Source organism: Saccopteryx leptura, chromosome 7 (genome assembly GCF_036850995.1).
Source record: "Saccopteryx leptura isolate mSacLep1 chromosome 7, mSacLep1_pri_phased_curated, whole genome shotgun sequence".
Classification (NCBI taxonomy): domain Eukaryota; kingdom Metazoa; phylum Chordata; class Mammalia; order Chiroptera; family Emballonuridae; genus Saccopteryx; species Saccopteryx leptura.
This window is the reverse complement of record NC_089509.1, coordinates 25555107-25568375: the sequence shown is the minus strand read 5'-3', so window position 1 is coordinate 25568375 and position 13269 is coordinate 25555107. Positions and strand designations below refer to the sequence as shown.

General features: G+C 36.1%; 1 protein-coding gene and 1 pseudogene across 1 annotated transcript in view; one reads left to right on the top strand and one right to left on the bottom strand.

Moving 5' to 3' along the window:
• Window positions 1-13269, top strand: part of LRP1B (LDL receptor related protein 1B) — a 2108848-nt gene that overhangs the window by 470189 nt on the left and 1625390 nt on the right. The window lies entirely within an intron of this gene.
• LOC136378902 (transcription factor BTF3 homolog 4 pseudogene) lies at window positions 4613-4910 on the bottom strand (annotated as a pseudogene).

Below are 13269 nucleotides of genomic sequence, written 5' to 3'. Positions count from 1 at the left end.
GCAGCTCCTCAGCGCTGCTGGTGCAGTGGAAGCAGCGCTGACGATTGTGATGTTCTGTGCCCAGGGCATCGTTCACACACAGCCGTTGCAGGGATTCCCCCACGGGAACACCAGTTTCCCTGTCCCACATCTTCTCCCTGCATGGTGGTGGACGCTGAGGCTGGGTTCCCCGGGCTTCAGATTCTACTAGGAAGGCCCAAACTGGCCACGCCCCGTGATGTTTGACAAAAGTTGGCTCAGCTGAAAATTGTGCTTCAGATGGTTTTCAAATGCCTACCCACAGTTTTCCGAGACAGTTTTGCCTTTGTGTTTGCTTCAATTAACTAGACTTCAAACCTCAATTAAATAAAAGTGCTTTCACTTAATGTACAATGTCACCCAGGCCTTTCTTCTTATTCTGTTTAAGAATATGAATTGGACCGACTCAGCTCTTTTCCAGCTATCAGACTCTTGCTGAGTTGGCCCCCATGTAAAGAATTTTTAATAATTATTGTTTATTATAGAAATGGGTTCTTTTCGTCCACCCTCATTTTTACTCCACCTACTGTACGACCCATAAGTAGAATAGGCATAGAAAAGGAACAGAATAAAATGTGCTTAAAGAACAGTTTAATAATGTAAATCATTTTAGAAAATGTCTAAACTTAAGATAAAATGTTAAAGCAGTTTAGATAATTATTTTATTTGTCAGTACAGGTTAGTGTGTACCAGCCTCTGTACCGAATGGGGCTCCCCTCCCTTGAGCTGCCCTGTCCATCAGAGACCCTTGGAATTATTATTGCTAAACAGTGGGAACACGTCCTGAGGCAGCGCAGCCTCTCATGTGCCATATCCCATGATGCTTAATTTCTGATGCCATATCTCTTCATACAATAGTTCACGTTGTGATTATCTTGCACGTTACTGCCAAGACTCAAAAACTACTAGTACCTAAGCCAGGATGTTGATGATCAGTAAAACACCTTTAAAGTCAAAATAAGATATAAAGTCTGACAAAATAGCAGGGGACACGCATTTTTGTTTGGGGTATCTAGTATCATCCCCATGTCGATTGATGCCCCAGTGGAGGTCTGTGGTAAATCTATCAGGGGACGCTGTAGGCAAGTACTTGAAAAACATAAGGAAAACAGATTCCAGCTGAGGCCATCTTAACACAGCTCTTAACGGCCAGACTCCCTCTGGCTCACCTTGTTAAGCATCTGCCTGAAGCCCACAAAGAGCTCAGTTTTAGGCTCAGCTGCTGTAACGAGCAGAATGAACACATGGAGATTCCAGCTAGCAGATGGGGACTGGCTGATTGAGAGAGACTGATCTAGTGTCTGGCCACCTGTTGGCAGACACAGCACTCCTGGCACACACACCCTCCCCCCCCCAGAAAATTCACACAGAAGGGAAAGAGGAAGAGAACTGATTCTTTAAAGGAATGAAGGTAAGGAAAACATTTTTTTAAGCCAAGCATTGCATGTAAAAGCAGACAGAGTCAGTCAAGGATGTTGTTTTGCAACAGCCTATGGATCAGGAGTCTCAACAGATTAACATGGAGTTAAAGTGAACAGTATGTCTACAGTACTTCAAAAGTGAAAGTAAAATGATGACCACAAATGGCTTTTTAAAATTTTAATTTAATTTTATTTTATTTGTATTTTTCTGAAGCCAGAAACAGAGAGACAGTCAGACAGACTCCCGCATGCGCCCTACCGGGACCCACCCGGCACGCCCACCAGGGTGCGATGCTCTGCCATCCGGGGCGTCGCTCTGTTGCCAACTTTGCTCCAATGGAGCCTTGGCTGTGGGAGGGGAAAAGAGAGACAGAGAGGAAGGAGAGGGGGAGGGGTGGAGAAGCAGATGGGCGCTTCTCCTGTGTGCCCTGGCCGGGAATCGAACCCGGGACTCCTGCACGCCAGGCTGACGCTCTACCACTGAGCCAACTGGCCAGGGCCACAAATGGCCTTTTAATGGTGATGCTAGTAGGAGGGCGAAAGTGTTAAGTTCATGTCTCACCGATGTTGCATTGCTGTCAAATTAACTTCTTTGTAAGTAGCAAGTGGGTGCAAGTCATATTTCAAGAATAACTTTGCACCTGTCTGATTTACTCCTGTGGCGATACAGTCTACATTTCTCCTTAACTTTAGGGCAATAGGAACCATTAGCTTAATTTAGATTGTATCATTATTTTTTCCCCTCAGAATCCTGGATTTGTACTTGCTTGAAAAAGAAAAAAGAATAAAATAGCAGAAAGAAGTCATTCCCTAGGCATTCTTATCCTTCATGAGGGGCTTGTAGAGACTCCCGATTCCAGTCAGGCTCACAATGGGGAAGGAAGATCATGCCCCAGAGACTGGCGCTCCTCAGAACAGAGAGGAGGCCTTGGCAGTCGCCCTGGCTGCTGCCTTATGTCTGAGCCCTTTGAAGAGTGGCAGGATTTTCAACTGTCTAGAGAGGTACTGGGAAACTGGGGGCACCTTTACAAGAGCTTCCCTCCTTTCTCTCTACACTCTTCTTTGCAGGTTACTCTTAAATTTTTCCCCCAGCTATTCCATCTTTATAAGTTGTGTTACATCTCTTGAAATATATTGCTATTCTCTAGAATATGCCCCCCATTATAATGCTAAAAAGTATTATTTTTGGTATGAGAGTGAATTATAGAGTAAAAGTGTCAAAAATACAAAAAGGCTGATAAAAAGAAAGAAAGAAAAAGCCCATACACCTCCCCTCAAGCTCCTCTGACTAGGCTGATTTAGTAGTTTTTGCAGAGAGGCAATGAGTCTCTCTGTGGACAGCAATTCTCTTGTCTAACCCAATCATAATGTCTTGTTAGATTCAATTCAGATACATCTATATAATATATATATATATATATAATATATATATATATATATATTATATATATATATAAAACCCTTCACCAGGACTCATGTAATACATTTTAAAAGTTGCTTTAAAGGTGTACAAAGTAATGGTTTTGAGATGCTAATCGTGTAGAACAGGGAAGATTATATCATTTTCTTTATTTTAGGGACTTGGAAACTAAGACTAAATTTTAATTGAGTGTCTCACAGCTTGTAAATGGAATTACTGGAACTGGAATCCAAATTTAATGTAAGTCTCTTTAAATCATCTTGTCTTCATCAAAACAGCTCTGGAACAGTGGTGGGGCAGGTTCGCTAGTGAGACACACTACAAACCTGTATGCAATGAACTAGAGCACAGTGCAAAGAACTATAGAAATTTGATTAGGTAGATTACATTTTGGCTCCACCTCATACTATTGCCTTGGGCAAATTATTTCACTTCTCTGTTCCTCATGGTCCTCGCCTGTAGAGTGGAAAGAATAAAATTCCCTTCCTAGGACTGAAATAAGGATGTGAGTCCATGCAGGTGTGTCCCTTACAGTCTTACCTATTACCAGCTATTATCTTTATCTAAACAATACCTAAGATAATTTCCGCTTGACTTCTTTCCTCTGTTTTCTCTTAAAAACAACACATTTTAGCACATTTAATTCTCTATATTAGTAGCTTTGCAGGGGTAATGTTTTTCTGTGTAAATTGTAGAGGTTTCTTGAATTAGAACTGTGCTTTTGATAAATGTACTTCTTATTACCCAATTCTAGATCACAAATACAGATGTAAAATCTGACAAATTGCAATGCATGCTAGTTCTACCAAATAACTCCTCATCCTTTAAAATAGTGTCATATATTATTACTTTCTGCCTTCCATTTGTCAGGTTAAAAATAGCCTCTACTTCAACTTTGAGTCAATTCTACGAGCAAACCTCATAAGTGATTCCATGACATGTTTTGTTTAAATGTGCTCTTGTAATCCACTAATTCTGTTATTATAGTGAGAGAAAATTTATTTAATTTGACTGGTTGGATTTATTTTTCATAAGCCACACTACATTATTGCTTTTGATTTCAATATCCTCTGGATAGTTACAGATTTTTCTTTCATAACATGTATTCGATAATATACTCAGAAGTTATATTATTGAGAGTAATTTCCAAGCTTCTTCTTCTAATGATGTTTGAAATGGATTATGATGTTTGGCCTCACATATTACCCCAAATCACTGCAACTTCAAGAATAATGAACCTTATTTTCAAATTAATCAACTACCGTCCTCTCTAGAATATGTAGTACTATACAGGAAACTTGATGTTTTAGATTCCTGATTTTTTTTCTAAAAAAAAGTTTTTATTGTGTATTTTTTAATGTAAAGATTTGTTTTATTTCTACCAGAGGAAGGAGAATAAATAGAACTATTTTCCAATTTACTCTCACTGTATACACTCATATCCCACACACATATATACACACCAAAAATATCCAAAGAAGAAAAGCAAAACAGAAAACCAAGTAGAAAAATCAAAACACCCGTATATTGTACCAATACTTTATATTTTGACCAAAAAAATAAATCCTGAGAGGAAGTGCAAAATGCAAAATCAAATGAATGAAAAATGCTGATCAAACAGCATTATTAAGATACAAAATATTTATATCACTGAACTAGTCACAGGTGGTGTTCTCTTTTTGTAAAAGTATGGACCCACATAGCTGACTTGTGAAATCTAGTCCAAGCCCACTTCCAAAAGCCAGAAAAGATTTCAGTTAGCTTCACGCTTTGCACCCTAATCAAAACTTTGTATGAGATCTGGAACATCCTCCTCCTCCTCAATGTCTTCTGGTTTTGGTGCTTTGCTACCCAGCATTCACTGAGGGAGCTGTTCAGCTAACTTCCTAAGACCTCTTAAGCTGTTACACCGAAGTGACTTAATATACCATGAGGTCTTTTTGTGATTGGTTTGGCTTCTGCATGACCAGTAATTGCAAAGGTGTTAGCAGAAAGGGAAGCTTGGACTTTGGGACTGTTGAAATGATAATTGTTCCATCTTCTTTAATCATGTTTATCTCTTCAATACAAGTTATATTATTCACAGTTAGCTCCTTTTTTTAGAGAATTCTGAAGTTTTTTGTCATCAGATATATTCAGGTATATTCTATGTACCACTTTCTTCTTTCTCCAAACTGTACCCTTGTTCTCTATCTGGGCCTGAGTGGGAAGTTCAGGGTATAACTGTTCTGAACAAAACAGCCTAATTTAGAGTCATTTCCTTCTTTTTAGTATCTTTATTCTCCTTCTCCCCATCTTACTGCCATTTAATATTAAAAGAAAACAGTCAAATAAACAAAATCCAGAAAGACTGTTCTGTTTTTGGGCTCAGTGAACTTGGTTATAAGTATATAAATTTGTTTTCAATGTTATGATTCCTTAACCTACCTGAAATTTTTTGCTCCTTTGCCTGAAATTTAAATAGCTTTCCACCAAGAGTGGGATTCCCATTAAGAATCCATTAGTGATACTTTAGTATAACATCTTATTTAAGTGTATATATTATTAAAATACTATTTTTATTAAAGAAACTGCTATATTAATTCTTGGTATACCAAATATTATTAATAGAACAGTATTTACAGCTCAAATATGATAGCCTTACTCAAAATAGACATCTACCTTAAATTTCTCCTTAGTGCTTAGGTTTATCTGCTATTCTTTAAACATTCTTTTTACCTTCAGTTCTAACTCACAACAACCTATTAAAATATGTAGAGAGGCACTATGCCTCACTTTATCCCAGACACTGTAAACTTGGCATTGGAATATCAGAAGTCAAAATCTCCTCACCTTTTCTTCTAACTCCTTAGGGAAAGAAGGGTTCATCTTAATGCTTGTTTCACTTAGCCCATGCCAAATCATTAACGTCTCCCTGTTTCCCCTGGCATTCTTCTCCTGTCCCTACTTCCTGGGTGTTTATGGAAAAACAGTCTCTCTTAACTATAAAATGGTAACAAGAAAAGGCGAACTATACTGGCAACATTTCATACCCTGAACAATGACTATTCCCAACCAGACTTTCTTCTTTCTACCTGGCTGAGCCTCATCCTTTCTGTCCTGTTATTTTCATTTCTTTCTTTCTTTAGTTTCCTTATTATATTTTATATATATTTAAGAAGTAAATATCTCCCAGTGTTTTTATTTCTTCCAGATTAATACATTTAATGAGGCATTGTTTGTGTGTGTATATATATGTATTACATATACTATGTGTATTATATACATATATGTAATATATGCATACAACTGTAAGACTATATAAATGTATAGTTGATCTTCTTCACAGCTACTGAAGCAGAGTATCAGCCTTAGATTTTCTTAGAGGTTAGGGTGTGAATTTAGTTTAAATTTACTTGGCTTAGAGTGTCTTTCTATTAGTTTTAGACATTATAATTATTGGTTTTGGTGTTGTCTGGTACAGAGCAATCCTTAGATAAATGTTAAAATAAAGGAACAGTGCAGTATAAAAAATTATTTAATTTATTCTTACCTTTGGTATTCTAAGTTCTACTTTTCTTTCATTCTTAAAAATTGAATTTATGATTTTTTTACTTGCTCACTTTTACCCTGAACTCTATGGTGCTAGGAATTATACCAAATCAAAGTTTCCAAAAAGTAAAATAATTAGGAAACATTATATTTCCAAATAAGATGAGGTGATTTTATTACAAATTTTAAGGTAAAGAAATATTTATATGTAGTTTGTCTTTTGTTTGTGTCAGTGATTTGATTAGAGAAAAAACATTTTAAAGGTAATATGCCATTAAATTTTAAATATTATATTTTCTCATGAGCATATTTAGGTCAGTTTCCAAAATATAATCAAGTCATGATGGTTCAGATTTACTTATTTATTTTTCTTTCTTATCTGGTAAAGGTTTTATCAATATTGAATCTTTCCAGTAATCATTTGACTTTTTCTTTCTTTTTTCCTTTCTGGGAAACATGAGGAATAGCCCTAACTGGAAGCATTATACAGTAAGATCAACTTACTGGGTCATTTGGCCTGATTGCTGTTGATGTTTTTGGTGACTTTTTAAGTGGATGGTGTGAGAATATGTAACTTATTTTTGGTTTTAGTGCTCACTTATATTTTAAGGCATTTCTGGAATGGCTTGGGGATGATAATTTGAGGAGGGACACAAGGTTTTGAAATACAATTATATACATAAAAAATAATTTCTTCTATAGAAGAATGTAAGAATCATGTCAATTTTTATCTATACATCTTCTTAAGCCATTTAGAGAATCTATGAAATAAAGATATTTAAAGTAAATGATTTTTATGCTACCCTTCATATAAAAGACAGAAACATATACAGCTATCTCAAACTCTATTTAATCTAACTTTTCTCTTTGGTCTCTAATGCTTGTGAATACCTACTTCATTTCAGTAAGGATAATTTTTATACCTGATCCTGAAAAATATTACCTGTTCTGTTGTATAGATACACCCTAGTGAACCCAAAGAGCTAAGCAAATTGGCCTATGTGCAACATGGGAATAAAATATAATTTGTCTTTCCTTTCAACTGTGTTTATTAAAGTCCCATTAATTTTCTTAAGACACAAATAATTCAATGGGAAGAGAAAATTATTTTCATAGGAATTCATATTAAAAACAGCCAATAAACCTATGAAAAGATGCCATCATCTAATTATTTGTCAGGAGACTATGAACTAAAACAATAATGAAAGGTTTTTTATTAATTTGTTTTGCTTGTGACTAGATTTAGAAAAGTGCTACTTTTGGTGAGAGCTTGTCTTTAAACCATTTTGCAAAGCATTCTAGTAATACCTATTATAAATATATAAAATCTCTGATTATCTTTATAAAAGTTTACTACATAAAAAAATACAAGTAAGCAAGAATACAATTACCAAGATTATGCATTCTAGTACTGTCTATCCTGACAAGGAAATACAAACCACCAAAATATCCATCAGTAGAAGACTCTGAATAAATGTATTAATCCACATGATGGCAATCACAGTGCTATTAAAAATATTAAATTTTTGTCTACTCACCTACTGATTTAAAGGACTTTGTCCAAAATATTAAAAAGTCAATAATACCAAAAAATAAAAATAAAAACATTACTCCTATAACTGTGTCGATATCTATATATTTTTATATAATCCTGGAGAGATATGAACAAAGTAAGAGAGAAGAATGGAGAAAATTAAGTATTACTTAACACATTTTTCCATTCTTTTGTTTTTCCCCCGAAATGGGAAGTAGGGAGGCAGACTCCCATATGTGCTGGATCAGGATTCGCCCGGCATGCCCACCAGGGGGCAATAATCTGCCCAACTGGGGTGTTGCTCCATTGCAACCAGAGCCACTCTTGCACCTGAGGCAGAAGCCATGGGGGGCATCCTCAGAGCCCGGGCCAACTTTGATCCAATGGAGCCTTGGCTGCAGTAGGGGAAGAGAGAGATAGAGAGAAAGGAGAAGGGGAAGAGTGGAGAAGCAGATGGGCACTTCTCCTGTGTGTTCTGGCTGGGAATCAAACTCGGGACTTCCACACATTGGACTGATGCCCTATCGCTGAGCCAACTGACCAGGGCCTCCATTCTTTTACCAGTTAAAATGAACAGGCTTAACTCCTAATAAAAAATGATAAAGATTACTAGTAATATAAACTAACACACACACACACACAAAGTAACAATCAGCTAAGTATAAATCCCAAAGATGTAAGCACCAAAGATGTCTAATTACATGAAGGGACTGAAGCTTGTCATCTATCACCTTTTCAAGGGGAGCATGTAATGTTTGTGGAAAACTACAGGAGACATCTGAACATCCTTCGAAAACTTGAGTAGTACCTAAATATGAAAGGAAGAAATATTTTAGCCTGACTAGGTAATGGATCAATGGATAGAGAATCGGACTGGCATGCAGAGGACCCAGGTCTGAATCTCTGAGGTTGCTGGCTTAAGCACGGGCTCATCAGCTTGAGCGGTGGGTTGCTGTTGAGTGTAGGATCGTAGACATGACCCCATGGTCGCTGCCTTGAGCACAAAGGTTGCTGGCTTGAACCCAAGGTAACTGGCTTGAGCCCAAGGTCACTGGCTTGAGGAAGGGGTCACTAACTCTGCTACAGCTCCTCAGACAAGGTACATATGAAAAGCAATCACTGAATAACTAAGGAGCCACAACAAAGAATTGATGCTTCTCATCTCTCTCCCTCTTTGTCTGTCTGTCCCTATCTGCCTCTCTCTCTCTCTCTCTGTCACACACACACAAAAAAATAAAATACTTCAATGTTCTGTTTTAGTTTATGAAAGTAAAACCAGTACTCTGGCTTACTAAAGACTGTGGCAGGCATGTGTGCTAGAACAGAGGAATGAAAAGTTTTGTTTGGTGGTTGTTCTGATGGTCGGGGGAAGATGGCCATACACATTTTGAGAAAGCAGGGTATTTTGCATTAATAATTTCTTATAGTTTTTTTGGCATCAAGAAAACTTGGTGACCTCAAATCAGTTCAGTCTTTTTATCATAGTTCTGCCAGGTATTTTTTTTTTAACAAACGTATGGTTTTGCTTAGTTACTTTTTCTGAAGAATAAAATTATCTGGTCTTACAAAAATAATAACAGGACCTGGCTGGTTGGCTAAGTGGTACAGCTTTGGCCAGTGTGTGGATGTCAGGGGTTCAATTTCTGGTCAGGGCACACAGGAGAAGTGCCCATCTGCTTCTCCATATCTTCACCTCCTCTTCTCACTCTCTCTCTTTCTCTCCCTTTGTCTCCCTCCCTCTCACACAGCAGTGGCTCAATTGATTCAAGTGAGTTGGCCCTCAGCACTGAGGAGGGCTCTGTGGCCTCTACCTCAGGTGCTGAAAATAGTTCAAATGCCCCAGATAGGCAGAGCATTGCCCTATAGGGGGCTTGCTAGGTGGATGTCTGTCCTGGCACATAGGGGACACTGTGTCTATGCTTACTCTTCTCTCCCTTACCTAAAAATAAATAAATAAATAAATAAATAAGTAAATATTAACAACAAAGAAAAATCTGTATTTTAAAGAATTTTCTATATTTCATATTATTTATACTTAAAAGTATATTTTTACTTTCAGTGGCACACGTTAATCCAAATTAAAAACAAGACTTTTTATAAGTTAGCTAGAAATCATTGAAACTTTGCAAAATATTGAGAAATGCAGAAAATCCAGTATCTTAAAAAACACTGTTAAAATTTGGTCTTGTTACAGGGGCTACTTTACAATCTTCCTTAGAGTTAAAACCAGTAGCACTAATTCAACCATTACTAGTAAATTAATACTAAATAAGAACAGTTTATATCTAAAATTTAGAGTACTTACTTATTTAAGAAGAAAATAGAGCAATATTGATATTAAATAAATATTTTAACATGTTTTAAAGACCAATCATGCAAATTTTGGAATAAATGAAGAAAAAAATTTTTTGGTAAATAAAGAAGCATGATGAAGAACACATTAACAAGAAACATAACCCTTGTAGATTCATTTATAGTTAGTTTCAGCATTCTCTGCTTGTGTGGAATATAATAAGTAAATACAGCCAAATATTATTATATACATGATGAGATAACTTTGGAATAAAAAAAAAGAGCAGTGAAGCTAAAAGAAGAAGAAGAAAATATGTTATTTTCAAATCATACGCAAACAATTTTTGACCATGTGCTTCAAATCCCCACCTGAAAGATTGAAATCAGAGGTTAATCTCATTCTCTTAGAATGATGAAAAGGTAGAAGTTTCATTTAACAAATTTATTTGTCTATTATTATGATAACTTAAGGAATGTTTGACATAATATGCCAGTGCTTTTGTTTTTGTTAGTGTGTTGTGTAAAGGAAAAATAGTGTAACCTTGTGTGTAGACAGGTATAGTTATATCAGAGAAACATTCTGGGAGTGGCAGCCAGTCCACATCCTGCATGCCTCCACAATTGATTATCCTCCCTAGAGGGGCTGTGTTAAAAGAGCATCCACTTGATTTTCTTTCAGTGATTTTAATGTGGCAATTAAAATTGTAAATTCACTGATATGCATTATCAAGCAAGAGAAATGTACTAGAAATAGTCTTCTAATTCTACATTGATCTATTACTTTTCATATGTGAGAAGAGAGAACTAAAAGTATTTACAACCCTGAATAAATACGTTTATAGTTCATGATAACAACTAGCTCATTTAGTATTTTGTCAAGCCAATCACAACTAAATCAACAATTTGAAGCTAAATTGAAACAAAGAGAAAAGCCAATGGAAATGAAGCTTGAGACCCTGGTGAGGAGAGCATGGATATTATAAATTATAGGACACTCGCCATTTACATGTGATTAGAATTGGTACTCCTGTTAAAATAAGGAAGAACACTATTAGCCATATCTCCATATTGAAAAAGTCATTGGCTAAAATATTCAGGTAAAGGAGCAGTAAAAGGTAAAAATGGTTGGTAAGAGCCATTTTGTGACCAGTATATGACAAAAGCCACCTTACGGCTCAGTAAGAAACTACTTAAAATTGCCAACAAGAGTAGTTTTGAAAATGTTATACCATACATTTTTCTCCCTATTTTCAGGTTATCTCTCTTCAGTGACATCATTTACAAAGCAGTTTTTAAAATCGTGCTATTGCTACTTGTATCTATGCATTGATGTAAACCACGGTTCTAGGAAAACTGTAATATGAAGCAGAATAGAGAATTTGTCAAAACACCTATCTTAATCTTTGGTAACAGTTCTCTTTCATCCCTCACAATTTTCTAAAGTTTACCGGTTCAACGTTGGAAAAAATATATATGGCATATGCCGCGGACCAGGGCAGCTCCTAATAATGGTGTGGAATTGAGGAAACACACTTTGTCAGAACAAAACCCATGGGACTGGGAGGACTCCTCAAACTGCCTGGCAGTATCTGAGTGCCTCATAGCCCCAGTTCGCTTTATTATATAGACATATGCAAATTAAGGACCCTGATACAAAGTTGCACATCAAAGGCTAAAACAGGAACTCTCCCAGGGCAAAAACAGGATACATTAGTGAAATTTACAAACATCTGAAACAAACAAAGAGTCAGAGGAAGGGCATGTATATTGCTTCCAGCAACCCAAGGAAGCAAATGGAATGGGTGCAAATACTCAGCATCAAAGCCAAATATGGAGATGGAGGGGGGTGAAGTTAGCCTTTTGCTAAGCCTCGAATCTGTAATGGCTTTTTGCCATTAACAGTCCACAACAGGCATAGATAGATTACAGTTCTTTGTTTACACAGATAATGTGAAACATTTTATACACCAATATATTGTAGAGATGAATGTAAATTTTATGTGAAGATATCAAATAATTTGTTTTCTCTTTATTCATTTATTTTTGGTCTAGTTCTTTCCCTTCTACTTCTATCCCAAATCACTGAGTCTCTTATACCTTTAGGAATATATTGGTAAATGCTAGGAAACATTGACATAGTCATTATCTAACCTTTTATGAATAAGCGAAGTGAAGCCCGCTGAGGCAAAGTGACTGATCTAAGACTTTATGATTGGCTAGTGCTCAGTTGGAACCTTGTTGCATGTTTATTGACCCACCTGAGTGTCCTATTGCATTTCATTTTTGTCTTGCTCTTGACATAAAGAGTAACTGGTAAGGCAAAAGGATTTAAAAAAAATTAAAGAGTTATTAAATACTTTGCCAAGAAATAGAGCGAGAATGAAATGAGTTTGCTTTGAGCTAAGTCAGCTGTTAAAAGTTTTGCTCTTAAACCAAATTTAAAACTCCTTAACTCTTCCAATTACACTTGTTTACCCTAGACTTAATATTGCAGATAATAAAATGTTTGTCTGAGGTGATATTCAGAAAGAAGGCTTTCTGACTGACATGTTTACTCATAAAAACTCAAAATCTTGGGAGAAGAGAAAGTTTATATACTTTTTATTAAATCACTTTTGAACATCCATTAAATTTGTTTTAATTTCTTTAGAACCCCAGGAAAAATAGTATGTGTTTTTAAAACGTTCAATATTGTAGAAATGTTTACTTTTTAGTTATGTTAACCCTTGGGTTGTTGTTGTTTTCTTTTTAACTCCTCCTTTCCTCTTTCTTCTGAAGAAGGTAGTAGGTAAATTGTTGAATTTTCTTTTCCTATAACTAGCTAATAGTTATTTTGTTACTTCCAATGGCCCGTTATTTTGTTTCTCTGCACTGCTGAACTAATGTTTTAAATATCTAAGGAAGTACCTCTCTTTTATTCTTTTTTTTCTTTTGACCCTTTTACACCATTACAACAACACATCAAATACAGTGGCTTCTTTTTTGACATTCCTTATCCATGACTCTGCTTTTGATCTCAAGTTTCAGTCCACACCATGGTGTTGAAGAAAAAA